Raw genomic sequence first — 16836 nt, 5'->3', positions numbered from 1 at the left:
CACTTAAGCCATATATTTCATTACTTCAATCACATTAAGAAGAATTGTATAATCATTGCTACAATCAATTTCAGAACATTTTCTTTCTTTTTCTCCCCATGATTTAATAACCTATCAAATGAGTTGCTTAATCACCTTTAGTTCTAGTGCTCACCCCCCTCCTACCTGCATTATTTACTCCTGAAATCCCCTCAGCCTCCCCATCTCCCCACCACCACACATGCCCTACAAACCCTTGCATCAGTTTCAATTCTATGCATCCATTCCTTCCTTGATTCACAGACTGGTAAACCCAACAGAAACCATAAAGAACAAAAAAATGAAATGAAGTGGTAAGGATAAAACAATAGTAATGTAAAGATTGAAAATACAAACAACGAGTAAGAAAAAAGGACCACCATCAATATTTAAAAACCCAAGGAAGAAGTTTTTGTCATGGAACAAGCAAGAGATCTTTGCACGTAGAACAAATTCAGGTTGGGTCTAAAGGGAGGTCACTGACCAAGTATCGAGTTTGATCCAGCATGATGAGGATGAAAATGATCTGTTTGACAGGATGTTTGATAGGATGTTCCAGACCTTTGCCTGTTGCTAGACGGGATCTGCCAGTGACTTAATCTGACTAGCTACATTATAGTTGGATTTGTGGCTGTCACTGTCCTTCAGCCTTCCACAAATTGGGTGTTCACCATTTAAGCTCTCATACTTTTCCCTTCATCATATTTGAATTTTATTTTTGTCATCTTTGGATCACACAAGCTGGTGTACTTCTTCCAAGTGGAATTAGTTGGCTCCTAGTTTAGATGGCTGCTTGTTTGAATACAAGCCTTTACAACCTTTTTAGATACTATTCTAATTAACAGCCAGGCACCATCTGCTTTCTTCAACACACTTTGCTGTAGCACCTTTACCTTCAGTGATCATTTCATGCAGGTAAATATCAATCAGGGTCATATTATCGGAACTAACTGTTCTTGGATTGGGGCTATTGTTCAGTGGGGGCTCCAAATCCATCTGCTTGTCTCTGGGAGAGGCATGGCTCAGATTTACTGTGGCGGTCATATTATGACAAACTCAAAAGCCCATAAGACCAGCTACCCCAACAATAGCAACAAATCAACCAGCATACAACAAAAGACAAACAAAAACAAGCAAACTAAAGGAAGAAAACAACACCCCACAGGAACAGTAAAGTAATTGTAACATCATCAATTTTTCCAGTGACACGTCACTCTGGACACTGGAAGTATAAGGAGCCTATGCAGATACAATTCCACTGTGAGTCATAACCCGCAAGTTTGTTGCTCCACACAGTTCTACCTCCCATTTGATGGCACTCTGTTTCTCCTAGGCATGGGAGGAAACTTCCAGGGGGAAACTTCCTGGATCAGTTCTTCCAAGTTTAAATCCCTACCAAACGCTCAAATCCTGTCATGTCACTGAGAGAAGGACAAAAAGGACATCAAAGTACTAAATATATGATGACTCTGGGTCCCTTTCCATTGGACCACCAAAACCAGGGCCCACCAAAGGTCCAGTGACTGCCACTTCTGCAGGACCGGGGTGGCCACCCTCTATTTCCTTTCCTATCTGTATGTCCCAGTTCTCAGTCCAAAGGTATAGACAGCTTTGAGGCAGGTCAGTTCATTCTGCTGGGCCTCTTTGTTAAGTCTTTCTGGCTTAGCCCGTGGGTTATGTCATGCTGCCCTCAAGGTGAGTGCCCAAGGTCATCATGGTGTTTAGTCCCTGGTGAGTGTTTCACTGAAGATTGGATAGAAACGTATTCACCGTGCCTACCCAGGAACATGGGACCATTGCCTCCTAAGTTCCATGCAATCCTTGTTTAGCATCCCTTCCCAGTGTGTGGCTACTTCTCCCACAATCACCCACCATACTCAACAGTAGAACTATGAAATCCTAGCCAACAGAATTCAACCAAGCATTAAAACAGTAATAATAATACATCACGGGCAAATGAGATTCATATCAAATATGCACTAGGCTACCCCTTATTATCAATTTTAGATAATATAATTCTGGAAGTTTTAGCTAGAGCTATAAACCATCAAAAATAAATTAAAGGCATCAACATAGGCACAAGAGAAATAAAAATCTTTTTTTGCAGATAAAATAATCCTCTATACAGAAAACCCCAATGTTCAATTAAACAATTGCTTGAACTAATTGAAAATTTTGGCAGTATAGCAGGCCAAAAGGTCAAAATACAGAAACCAGTTGGATTCTTGTATAGTAAGGATGATATTAAAAATATCAAAAGAACAATACCATTTACAATAGTTATACTAAAGGTAAAATATTTAACTATACAAAAGATAAATCTTACTAGAGAAACAAAAGACTTATACAAAGAAAACTACAAAAAGACTCCTTCAAGAAACAGAAAGGAACTTATACAAATGGAACACGTTTCCATGTTCTTGGTTAGGCAGATTAAATATTGTGAAAATGTCAATGGTACCAAAATTACTTTACAAATTAAAAGCAAATTAAATCTAAATCCAACCACAATTTTTCTAAGAAGTGGAAAAACCAATTACCAACTTTATATGGAAAGGAAAGAAACCTAGGTTAAATAAAATACTAATAAAAAATAAAAACAAAGTAGGAGACTTTTTACTCTCAAAATTTAAAAACTACTATAGAGCCATGGTAATTAAAACAGTCTGGTGCAGCGATAGATATGAAGACCAATGGATTAGAGTTGAAAACCAAGATATATAACTAAGTACCTACAGATATACCTAACTTTTAATAAAAAACTAAAGCACATTGAATGGGCAAGAGACAGCCTTTGAACAAATGGTGCTATAAAAAAGGGGATTTCACCTACAAAAGAATGAAACAAGACCCATACTTCATCTCATGTACAAAAAAAAAAACCCTCAAGATGGATCAAATACCTAAATATAAATGACACAATAATTAAGACCATTAATGAAAAAGTAGGGATGAATTTCAGGACCCTAGTATATGACATAAATACATTACCAGACATAAAGAAAAATATCCACACTATAGAAGACAAAATAAAGACCGGGACCTACTTAAAATACATTTCTGTGCAAGAAAAGACTTCAAGAGAATCAACAGAGAACCCATAAATTGGGGGAAATATTCATTAATACTATATCAGATCAAGGGCTAATCTCCAAAGTCTATAGAAAGCCACAACGTCTAAAAAGAAAAATACAAATAATCCAATCAAAAATGGGCACAAGACATGAATAGACAATTTAGCAATGATGACATACAGGTGGCCAAAAATCATTTAAAGAAATGCTTGGGATCTTCAGGTTCATTAGCCATAAGAGAAATACAAATTAAAACAACAATGAGGTAACACTTCACACCAACACTTTTGGCAAAATTCAATAAAACAGAACATAACAAATGTTGGAGAGGATGTGGAGATAAGCACATTTTTACATTGTTCATGGGACTGTAGAGCTGTACAACCGTTATGGAAATCAATATGACACTTCCTTTAAAAAAAATCCAGATACAAGTACCTTTTGATTCAGCAATCTTTCTACTGGATATATAACCTAAAGAATATAAGAATATAGCATGAACAGACATATGAACACCTGTTTACTGCAGCAGTTTCCACAATAGCAAAAGAATGAAAACAAACCAAAAGCCCTAATTATAAAGGAATGGATAAACAAGTTCTGGTATATTCATACTATAGAATTTTACACATCAATATAAAACAGTGATAATGCTCTTAAACACCACAGGACATGGACAAAACTAGAGAACACCATGCTTAGCGAGCACAGTCAATGTTAAAAATGTGAATATTTACTATCACCATTATTATAAACTAAAGCAAAGAAGAGGAAATGTGGTTTATATACCAAAAGACAAGACTTTAATGACTATGAAGAGGCCAGGGACTTAGGGAGGAGCGGGAGGGTAGAGGGACAAACAATCGAAGGTTTAACAGGGGAAAAAATAATATAATTGCTTCAGATCTAAATATTGGTATGAGTAACTTAAAAGAAAAGAAACATAACTTAAGTGAACTTGAAGCCTTTAGTGACGTACAATTTCATTCTAAGCAAAACAAAAAAAATACATACAACTGGAGGACTGACAAGGGCAAAACACAAGGACACACATACATTTACAAAAGAAAAAAAGCAAGGACTCCCAGGAGGATGGTACTGATGTAGAGTCACCTGCCTGGAGTTCCCATTGTGTGATCACTGGGTCTACAGGTGAGGAGGAATTTGTGGAATTTGGGTGCGAGATCAGATCTCCCAGAACTTCAGGGTTCTTTTGTCAGTTGACCCATGGAGAGCTCATCTGTGCCGGCCCTCACATGTTCCCCTTTCACAGTGCCAAGCCACACCTTACTTCCCTGGTCAGTGGGGCAACACTTACCAGCTTTTCTCCCCACCCCCACCACCACCAGTTTGGCGACTTGCCAATGTAGGAAAGTAGCCCAAAACTGCCCCTAAAGGACATCCCATGGATGCTCACTGGATTTCTGGAGGCCCTGGATGCTGGAACCCAAGCAGCCTGTAGAATAGAACCCTATTGGAATAATTCCTTCAGAGGCCCCACTCACTCTTCTAATAACAAGGGCATAACTAGACACTCAAGAAAGATAACACCAACTATCTAGAGAAGGATCCGGCCTCAGTTTGACAGAAATGCAGCTCGAGCCTGCAGCTCAGTGGGCTCCACTAGGTTGTTAGAGTTGTTTCTATTTTCTCTTGGGAGAAGAAACACAAAACTCCTTTCTACAGGAAATGGATCCAGCATTTCCAGGTTTTTTGGCGGCACCCCCTGCCCCTGGTTAGGTAGCCTACAACATGGGGACCCAGTGTCCTAAGCCAGAATGCTCTTGATCAGATGTCACTCCTCCCTGGCCATCTATTGCAATAGCCTATTTCCACCTTGGGACCACACATAAGGAAGGGATAGTTCTCAGTTGTACAGAAATGTACAATAAAGGGGACCTCTGTTATAATCACAATAATGGGAGGACCACCCTCTGCTTACATAATATACAGCATCAATAAGTGACTCTGGTAGATTTAATATACTGTTCGCTTAGCCCGTGTATCATAACTTCTAGAACCTGCTTCCTTCACCTCAGTAACACACAATTTCCTATAACTTACCAAGTAAAATCACATCTCCCATAAACCTCTTCTCCAACTCATTCAAAATTACTATACTTAACAAGAACACTTCTTATGATTAATTCCACCACTTAAAATCTACTCCTGAGCACCTATATCCTATTCCTCCTACTCACCCAACTAACACTCCCTCCTCATATCCATACAACACGTTTCCCAGCACCTACTTGATCCTCCCCTAATCTAAAGAGACAGACCCTCCCCTCCTACACATCCCAAAGGCCTATGAATCACCTAACTCAAACACTATGCAATGCAAATAACAGCCAATAGCAGCTACAACAAAAAAATCAAGAGAAAGAAAAGGCAATTATTGAGGACTACCCAAACTCAATGGTTTACACAGAGACCACCACATGGTATAACACCATCCAGAAACCAACACATTGAAAACACTACAGATCCAATGGAAAAATGAAGACAAGAATAAACTCCTGACACACCACCGTATAAAAAGAGAAGGAAGGAAAATATCAAGCATAAATATTACAAAATGCAGCAACAAATCTACATTTAGATTTAATTACACTAAACAGTAATGGTCTAAATACACCAATTAAAAGAAAAAGAATAGCAGACTGCTTTAGACATATCAAACTCACAGAAAAAAATACTCAGTCAAAACTGACGAAAATTTTACCAAGCTAATGGCAATCAAAAAATACAGGGGTGGCAATATTAATCTCTGACAAAATAGACCTCAAGTACATTATATAACAATAGATAAGAATGGGCAATTCATAATGCTCAAGGGAACGATAGACCAAGAGCTCATAAGAAGCAAAATAAACATATATGCACCCAATGATAGGCCCTTAAATTCATCAAGAAAATCCTCAAAGAGATGAAAAGAGAAATCACCAGATCAACAATTATAGGTGATTTCAATACATTGCTCTCAGAGAAAGATAGGTTGACAGATAAGAAATTTAATAGAGAAATGGAAGAAATGAACAACAATTGAACAACTCGACCTTCTACATATTTTCAGAGCTCTCCAAATCAAATAATGCATATTCTTCTCCAATGCTTATGGCTCATATTCTAAAATAGACCACATGCTAGGACATAATGCAAGCATGAGAAAACTTGAACACATACAGATCATTCAAACCATATTTTCTGATCACAGTGCCATAAAGCTGGAAATCAACAACAGAAAAAACAACAACTCCTTCACCCCCCAAAAAGGCAAATACAAACACTTGGAGACTCAACAACACACTTCTTTAAAAATAATGGATAATAACCTAAATTAGAGAATAAATAAATGAACTGGAAAACAGAAGAACAATGGAAAAAATCAACAGAGTAAAAAGTTGGTTCTTTGAAAGGATCATCAAAATTGACAAACTGCTAGCAAATTTAACCCAGGAAAAGGAGCAGATGTCAATATCTAGAATTGGGGATGAAACAGGTGAAGTCACAACAGACTCTAATGAAATAAAAAGATCAATAACTTACTATTATGCAAGACTGCATTCCCACAAATTCATGAATTTGGAGGACATTGACAAATACCTAGAAAATCACTCTCTCCCCAAATTAATGTGTATGAACATTAAGAGCTTGATCAGTCCACAGCAAAAGAAGAAATAGATAAGGTCATCAAAAACTCCCAACTAAAAAAAGCCCCTGTCCAGAGGGTTTCACAGGAGAATTTTACCAAGCATTCAGAGATGAGCCGACACCAGTCCTACACAAACTATTGCAGAACACAGAAAGGGAGAGCATTCTGGAAAGCCAGCATAAACCTGATACCAAAACCAGGAAAAGACCCCACAAGAACCGAGAACTATACACCCATATCTCTCATGAACATAGATGCAAAAATTCTCAACAAAATCCTACGCCCTAGAATCTAACAACATATAAAAAGGTATATGTCATGATCAAGTGGGATTCAAACATTTAAAAATAATTAATTTAATCCACTACATGAAGAAGAAAAAGGCAAAGAACCATATGCTCATATCAACTGACACAGAAAAAGCATTTGATAACCTTTAATACCCATTCCTCTCAAGAAGATAGGATTATTAGAAGGGAAAATTTTCACTACACTAAAGGTCATATATGAAAAACCAATAGCCAATATTACACTCAATGGGAAAAAGCTGAAAACATCTCCACTCACTAAGGGTAACCGACAAGGGTACCCCTTATCCCCATTTTTATTCAACATGGTGCTGGGAGTCCTAACCAGTACCACAAGACAATTGCAAGATATCAAGGAAGTAACAACTGGGTAAAGAAGAAGTGAAACTTGCACTATTTTCAGATTATATGATTTTATATACTGATAGTCCTAAAGTGTTCACAATAGGATTTCTGGAAACAATAAAGGAGTTTAGTAGAGTAGCAGGATACAAGATTAACAAACAGAAATCAATTGGTTTCCTATATACTAATGATGGGAATACCGAAAAAGATAAGGAATCAATACCATTCACAATAGCCACTCAAAAGCTGAAATACCTAGGAATAAACCTAACAACAATAACAACCAAAAAAATACCTGTACTAAGAAAACTACAGAACATTACTGCAAGAGACCAAAAGGGATGTACACAAATGGAAAATAATCCATGTTTATGGATCGGAATACTCAATAATGTGAAAATGCCAATACTGTATAAAGCAATCTACAAATTTGATGCAATCCCAATCCAAATTCCAGCATCATTCTGCAAAGAAATGGGAAAACTAATTACCAACTGCATTAGGCAGGGTTCTCCAGAGAAACAAAACCAGGACATGTATGACTATATATTAAAGGATAGGTTTATACAATGATATGGAATATAACAACTAATTAGTCCACACAGCAGTACAGAGGGCTCAGTTCAACTCACTTTTGTGGAAGATGTAATATACTGGAACTCCTTCAACTCATGCCAGCCACTGGTTCAAGGTCAAGGAAGTAGACTTCGGAATCTTCTCTCAGGTAAGACCAGAGTCCACTGGGTGGCAGACAGCAGGATGGGGCAGCAACAGTCTGTAGTGTGGGAGCAGAGCAGAACAGGCCCCAAATGAAGTATCAAGCTCTAGCAATGCACACATGGGAACATGACCCACCAGCAGCTTGGCACAGCAGGCCTTAAAGGGGTCTCAACCTGTAGTGATACACAGCAAGGCAACTTGATCCAGGGATTGGCTTGGCCCACAGGTAGTGCATCACAAGGCTGAAATAAAGGATGAGCTCAAGCAGCAGCACACTGGTCCAATCACCAGGGAGAGAGATGGCCTCAGAAAACATTTATTTTGGTCACTTTCCAATCAAGCTGTGACCTGATTAAATTCTGCCCAATTCTTTCTATGGAAGCCTAGTTCACACAGTCCACCCCTTGCCAACTTGGCACGTGTACAGAATTCTTTAGCCATATAACATTTCCAGACATTAATAAAATTATCCGTATACCAACATTATATAGCTAGCATACATATAAATGAAAACATACTGAACCTATTTATATCTGGTATATTATACATGAAGTAGGAAAAGATATTCAATAAACACATATAAAGAAGAAATACTGAGAATCACAAACTTGGCTTTTGCAATTGATCATGTGGTGGTAACTGATAGGTATAACTACCTTATTCCTCTACCCATTCTGTATTTCCTTTGCCCTCAGCCAGTACTTCAATTAGTTACAGTTCTTTGCTTGGTGGGGTGACCCAGATCTTCATTCTTAAAGGATCTGGATATTAGATGGGCTGACAGGATTGGGTTATTGTAACTTACCATTTATTTTAATCACAGGGCATGGTACTAAGAGATGGCCTAGCCAAGCTCCTGGATTCCAGCCATATTCTTCTTTACCTCCACTTTGAAGTCCTATTTCCCTGTAGCAATCAGGATCAATCACACAACTCAATACGGTGACACCCTTCTTTACCTATTGATCTAAAGGCATGAGAAGTCCCAAATGGCCATTGGGTATTTTTAGCTGCCAGTTCAGTGGAATCAGTGCTGTATTTCCAGGTGGGAGTGTTCCTTTCATGAGGACTAGGACCTCCAAGCATAGAGAGCATAGGGTTTCTGGGACAGGGAATAAAAATACTGCAAGTGGATCACGAGGAGTAATAGTGAGTGGTGTCACCCTGGCTCCCACCCCTTGGTTCCTGGACCCATGAATCCTGGCTATTGGAGACACAGCTCCATTTATTGGTTGCTGGTTTAGAGCACATACAGCTTCCTGGAGACCATTTCCCGAGCCCTGCAAGGTGTTGCCACCTAGCTGGCACTGCAATTGTGTCTTTAGGAGGCCATTCCATCATTCTATCAAGCCAACTGCTTCAGGATGATGAGGAACATGGTACGACCAGTGGATTTAATGGGCACAGGCCCATTGTCACACTTCATTTGCTTTGAAGTGAGTTCCTTTATTTGAGGCAATGCTGTGTGGGATGTCATGCTGATGGATAAGATATTCTATAAGTCAACAAATGGTAGTTTCGGTAAAAGTATGGCATACAGGGAAGGCACATTCATATCCAGAGTAGGGCCTATTCCAGTAAGAACAAAATGCTATCCCCTTCATTACGGAAGTGGACCTAAGTAATCAGCCTGCCACCAGGTTGCTGGTTGATCTCCCCGAGGAATGGTCCCATATCGTGGACTCAATGTTGGCTTCTGCTGCTGGCAGATGGGGCACTCAGCAGTGGCCGTGCTCAGGTGAGCTTTGGCGAATGAAAGTTCATTTTGCTGCGGCCATGCATAATCTCCATCCCTGCCACCATGTCCATTTTGTTCATGTGCCCATGAACAGGAGTGGTGGAGGAAAAAGGCTAACCAGTCTCCACAGTGCCTGTCATCTTAGCAACTTGATTGGTAAAATTCTCTTATTTAGAGGTAACCCTTTGGTGAGTATTCACACGAGACAGGATTGTCTTTAGTTTCTTGGCCTGTTCAGAGAAGTCTATCCACATACCTCTTCCCCACATCTCCTTGTTACCAATTTTCCAATCATGTTCCTTCTAATTCCCTGAGCGTCCAGCCAAACCATTAGACACAGCCCATAAATCAGTATACAGTCTCACATCTGGCCATTTCTCCTTCCAGCCAAACTGAATGTCCAGGTGCAATGCTTGAAGTTTTGCCCACTGGAGGACTTCCCTTCACCATCCCATCCCAGAAAGGGGCTGTAGTGCTGCGCTGTGCACTTACAAGTGGCACCCGCATATCGTGCACAGCCATCCATAAACCAAGCATGACTTCAGTTAACTTATCATAAGGAACTCCCCAGGAGGCCATAGGAGCAGACTGGGAGAAGGAAGGTGCTGTGATAGGGGTGAAGACTTTGGGCACGGGCAACTTCATGCAGCGTACTTTTGCCTTCAGGTCCTGCTCTAGTCCAGTCTCATATGTACCACTTCCATTTAACAATGGAGTGTTGCTGTGCATGTCCAACTTCATGACTCTGTCAATATACAATACCCAGTTCATGATGGGAAGCTCAGGCTTCATGGTGACTTGGTGACCTATAGTGAGGCGTTCAGTCTCCTCTAAGGCCCAGTAACAGGCCAACAGCTGTTTTTCAAAGGGGAAGTAGTCTGCAAAGGATGGCAGAGCTTTACTTTAAAATCCCAAGGGTCTACACTGTGATTCACCAATAGGGGCCTGCCAAAGCCTCCACACTGCATCTCTATCTGCGACTGAAACCTCTAGTACCATTGGGTCATCTGGATTGAATGGTCCTAACAGCAAAGCAGCTTGCACAGCAGACGAAAGCTTGTCCGGGCCCTACTCAAAACTGGCTGCTTTTCATGGACCTTGATAAATAGGTTGGATTAGCACACCCAAATGAGAGATAAGTTGCCTCCAAAATCCGAAAAGGCTCACTACACATTGTGCCTCCTATTTAGTTGTTGGGGGATGGGGGTGTGGTGGGTGGAGGGCAGGCACAATAGCTTATCCTCCACTTTAGTAGGAATATCTTGACATGACCCACACCACTGGACCCCTAGAAATTTACTGAGATGGAGGGTGCCTGAATCTTTGTTGTGTTGATGTCCCACCTTCTTTCGTGCAGATGTTGTTCCAATTAATCTAGACTCTTTGATACATCATCCTTAGTGTGTCCATAAATACAATGGACCAGTGTGACATTATTTTGAAGAGGCTGGTGATCAAGATCCCTTCAGACCAAATTATGGCACAGGGTGGAAGAGTTGATTTACCACTGGAGGAGAGTTGTAAAAGTGTATTGCTGCCCCTGCCAGCTGAAGGCAAACTGCTTCTGGTGGTCTTTCAAAACTGGTTTTGAGAAGAAGCCATGGACAAATCAATAGCTGTATATTAGGTACTAGGAGAAGTATTGATTTGTTCAAGAAATGAAACCACGTTTGGAACAGCAGCTGTAATTGGAGTCACCACCAGGTTAAAATTATGATAAGCCATCATCATGCTTCAAGATCTGTCTCTTTTTTTTTTTTTGGCACAGATGAGTTAAATAAGGATGTGGTAGGAATCACCACCCCTGTGTCCTGCATATCTTTGATGATGGCACTAATTTCTGAAATCCCACTAGGAATGTGGTATTACTTTTGAATTACTAGTTTCCTAGACAACAGCAGTTCTAATGGTGTCCACTTGGCCTTTCCTACCATAATAGCCTTATTCCACATTTCAGGGATCCAATATGGGGGTTCTGCCTTTACTAAGTATGTCTATTCCAGTGATGCATTCTGGAACTGGGGAAATAACAACAGGATAGGTTCAGGGGCCTACTGGACCCACAGTGAGGCATACCTGAGCTAATCCTCCATTGATAACTTGACCTCCATTTGCTCCCACTCTGACTGGTGGGCCTTCAAATCATTTTGGGCCTCGTGGAATTAGGGATCTATTAAAAAATAAATGCTTGTGTACATTGAAAAACTTCATTAAAAGAGTAAAATGAGAGCCCACAGACCAGGAAATGCTATTTAGTAATGACATGACAAAGGACTAATCACTAAAATCTACAATATTTTACAAGCTTATAACAAGAAAAAACTAATAACCCTCTATGAAGGTGGACAAAGGCCCTGAAGAGACTATTCACAAAGGATGACACTCAATTGACTAATAAGCACTGATTAAATGCTCCTGGTCACTAGCCATGCAGGAAATGCAATTCAAACAATAATAACACCCATAACTGTAGCCCAATTTTTAAAAACAGAACAACAAATGTTAGAGAGGATGTGGTAAGCTAGAAAATCTTATTCACTGCTGGTGGACTTGTAAATACACACAGGCTTTGTGGCAGGTGATATGGCAATTCTGAAAGCAGATGGCAATTGAAATACCATATGCCCCAAAGAAATATGAAACAGGTAACAGACAGACATCCCCCCCACCCCCACCCATGTTCATTGCAGCATAGTTTACAACAGCAAGCACCTGGAAACAGCCTAAATTCCCATCAGTAGAAGGGTGGATAAAAGAAACTCTTGTAAATACACACAATGGAATACTACACACTCCTAAAAACAGCTGAGGTAGTTTATTGTACCAACCTGGCCAATAAACACATGTGGGGTTAATGAAGGGTGGAGGATAAATGGCTCAGTGAGCCTCGTCTTTTGAGTTATCGGGCCTCTTGCTTTGTGATGGTCAGACAAGGGTGCAGCTGCCTTAGCCAGTTCCCTGCTTCAGCTGGAAAGGCTCACTTCCTGCAAGACATCCCTGAGGAGAAGCCACATAGACCTACCCTGATGCAGCCCTGGGTGCTGGAGCAGCCGTGTGAAGTTCCCTGCCTGTGCTGAGATGCTTACACATTGACTGATTGGGCTTTCCTCCTGAAGTTGGCATCATTGCGTCTGTTTTGTGAGATGGAGGAGGACTTTGTGAATTGGTGTCAGACGTATGGGTTAATGTTGGACTTGTGGGCTTGGGCAGCACTGCGTTGGGATGTTTTCTTGATGTGCACTTACCCTTTATATAAAACTCTCTCTTATACATACAAGTTTCTGTGGATTTGTTTCTCTAAAGTACCCAGACTAACATAACAGTGATGAAACCATGAAATACCTCTACTCGTGGAGGCATCTGAAACATATTAGGCTGAGTGAAGTTAGTCAAGGTCAAAAAGACAAATACTGTATGAGCCCACTGCAGTAGAAAAAAGCAGCAGAGCTTGCAGAGGAACAAGCTCAGACTTGTAGGGCATCCAGTCCTCTGGCTTGTGGGCTAGGCAGCCTGGTAGACAGCCTGACCAGTGCCAATGGACTATACACTCTAGGCAAGTACAGTATAAGTCACTTGGTTGGAGGGCACCTTACTTTAGCTGGGACCAATGGTCCTGGTGGGAGGGTGGGGGAGATGTTGCCTGCTGAGTAGTTCCCATGTGGATGTGTGGTGAGGTCCCAGGCAGAATGAGGCAGCCCTGTCAGAAGAATGGGGCTTACTGATGGGCAGGGCAGTTTAGGAGAGGAGAGAGGGAACAGTCACATTTGAGGGAACATAGGTGCATGTCTGGGGGGGAGGGGCTGAACCCCAGGTGGGGGGAAAGATGACTGAGGATGCTTTGGGGGACACTAGGTGGGGAGTGCTTTGCCGCGGTGGGCAACATCCAACTCTGATGTCTGGGGTGTCCCGGGAAGCCAGATCTGGTACAATGGAATGCTGGGACACTGAATCCTGGACCTTCTGGGCACACAGCACGCCCCAGTGGCTGCATTAGTGAGATCTCATGCAGGAAAGCCACTGGGTGAACTGGACTCTCTCTCTGTCACCCTTGTAACCTGAGGAGGTCCGAAAAGACATGCTGTCTGAGGAAGCAGAAGACGCTATGACAAGAGTGGTGTGCTGTTGGTTGGTGAACAAGCAAGCTCTTGCTACATCAGTGCCCTACATAATGTATTAAGTAAGGTATGTATCATTCTGGCAACCCTGCGACGGACATTCCATTACTTTATGCTTGCTTATATTGGGTTATAGAGATGAGTAAATAAGATTAAAGGCATAAATCTGACTTGAACAGTTAAAAGCTTGTCAGTAGATTGCCCCCTAACCCCCACTACCCCCCCCCCCACACACACACACCCTATGATTCAGACTGGACCTGATCTGGTTTCCAAAATGTTATGTATTGGGTTTTTTTTTTCTTTGTTTATTCATTTTAGAGTGTATCTCAGAGGTGCTGTACCACTGAGGGTCACCCTCTTAAAGTTGTGTTTTTCGTTTTTCAGTAAATGAAACCAGGATTGATGATCCTTTTGGGACAGCAAAAGAATGGGGGGAGAGTTGGTGAGATAAAAGGGAGACAATGTCAAGGGGTCCAGGAAGGAAAAGTATGTTTGGAGACTGATCATGGAAGCTATCGTACAATTCTGCTTGATGTGATTGAATGATGGAATGCTCATATTTATTAATTCCAAGTTAACAGCAAATTAAAAGGAAAAAAATGAAACAAAACATAGATCCAAAAATGGGTTTGGAACTCACACTAATTCTCACAGCATTGACTCTGCTAGATACTCGCCCTTGGGAAGGTAACACAGAAGATACGGGTGCTATAGCAAAATATGGCAAAGAACTTAGATGGTGCTTGGCTATCTGATAAAATAGTGTCTGAGGTCTTAAAGGCTTATCTCCAAACACGCAGCCACCTGAGTGAGATGCCAACTAAGTTCACATGGAAGAAGCACACCATCATCAGTCACCAAAGATTGGAATTCATATAATCCGAAGCCAAAGGAAGGATTATTATCAGAGCCTAAACTGTGAGACTCCGGTGTGCAGAAGGTGATGGATGACAGTGGGAGCCCAAGATTCACTGGTGGAACTACATAGGAAATAAGCCTCCAGAGACGTCCCCGTAACTAAAATTGAGGGGTGGGAGGAAAGTGGTCATTAAGGAGAGTCTTGGGAGAGATGAGTATAGAAGATCAAAGGCATAAACCTGACTTGAACAGTTAAAACTTTGTCAGCAGATTCCCTCCTATGATGCAGGCTGAACCTGATCTGGTTTCCAAAATGTTCTATATTTTTGGTTTGTATTGTTTGTTCATGTTAGGATATATCTCAGAGGTGTTATGCCATTGGTGGTCACCCTCTTGAAGTTGTGTTATATGTTTTTCCACTTTTCGGTATATGAAACCCAGGATTGAAGAACCTACAGGGACAGCAAGTAGAATAAGTGTTTCAGAGGGAAGAGAGCACAGTGGTGGTGATGGGGTAAAGGGGAGACGATGCCAAGTAGTCCATGTAGAGAAAGAATGTCTGGAAACCGATTATGGTAGCAGTTGTATGATTCCATTTGACATGATTGAACTATGGAATGACATGATATATGTATTATATCCTAATTAATAATAAATTTTAAAATAAAATATCCCTAATCCCCTCCCTACACACACTCACAAAGCTTTAGTTACAAAAGATTTCCTTAACTAAAATGTGTAAAAATCAAAATGTCTATTGACTAGCTTAACTTTACTTTTCTACGATTATATTAAACTGGACTATATGAATTTGCCATTGTTTCTAGTAAAAAAATGAATAATAGAATTTAGATTGTTCCAGTTAATACTATGAATTCTTTGTGAAAAATTGCATGGACAACAATCTATTGCTTTCATGTACAAACTTGTGCTGTTGTTCGAGCATTGTAGAAGCCTCTAGGTGTCACTAGAACACAGTACAATACTTTTTTTTTTAAGGGGAGGAAATAAAACTGTTCAATAATCTATGCATGTCCTTTTTTTCCTCCTTAGGAAAATTAATATCTGAAAACAATTGGACAACTTTTATACCATATGGAAATTCTACCATAGATATAAATATCAACAAATTGGGAGAATGAGAAATCATATCTACTAATTTCACCAATATTCAAATTAAACAGCTCATTGTGCAGTGAAAGTTGAATTTGCTGACCATGTTAGACTGGTGTTTGTTTTTTCTTATTTATTTTATTGAACTTACAATTCTTTTCCAGCCTTCCTCCAATCTGTCTCGAATTCTCATAAAATGTATATAAGTCGAAGAGATATTTTTAAAGCGTTAGGATGAGAGAAGCCAAGACAGTTCCACTGAGTAGGCCTGACACATTCGGTATCACGTCCTGTGTGCAAAAACAAAAGTGGTTTATTTTCACGTGACCATGTATACATATGTGCTTATACAATAAAAGTCAATTGCTGTTGAGTCCACACTGACTCATACCAACCCCCATTTATCAGAGTAGAACTCTGTCCTCAAGATTTTCAGTGGTTGATTTTTCAGAAGCATGTCACCAGGCCTTTCTTCTGAGACACCTCTGGTGCACTTGCCCCTCAATGAAACCTTTCCGTCTGTCAGCCAATTAAATACACGTACTTCTGCCTTATCCAAGGACTTTGCATGGAACATAGAGAAGAATAAAATAATCAATTTACCTTCTTTTCATCATTCTATTAGAAAGAATAATAATTTCATGGGCATCTAGTTACACCAGAATATGACTTATCAATTTGATATAGTGACATAGTCATCAGTTTATGATATAAGCCAAAAATCAAACTGCAGAAATGTTCTGAGTAGAAACTCTACATAATCATAAATATATCTTCTCTATGTATGAAATGAAAAAAGTTAGAGTCATATTCTGAAGTACAGGACTGGAGAGGGATGATTTAAAACATTTTTGATTACATGCATTTTAACAGTAAGTATGATCCTTTT

Source organism: Tenrec ecaudatus, chromosome 5 (genome assembly GCF_050624435.1).
Source record: "Tenrec ecaudatus isolate mTenEca1 chromosome 5, mTenEca1.hap1, whole genome shotgun sequence".
Taxonomy (NCBI): Eukaryota; Metazoa; Chordata; class Mammalia; order Afrosoricida; family Tenrecidae; genus Tenrec; species Tenrec ecaudatus.
The sequence above is the reverse complement of the archived record's forward strand: the minus strand, read 5'-3'. Positions refer to the sequence as shown.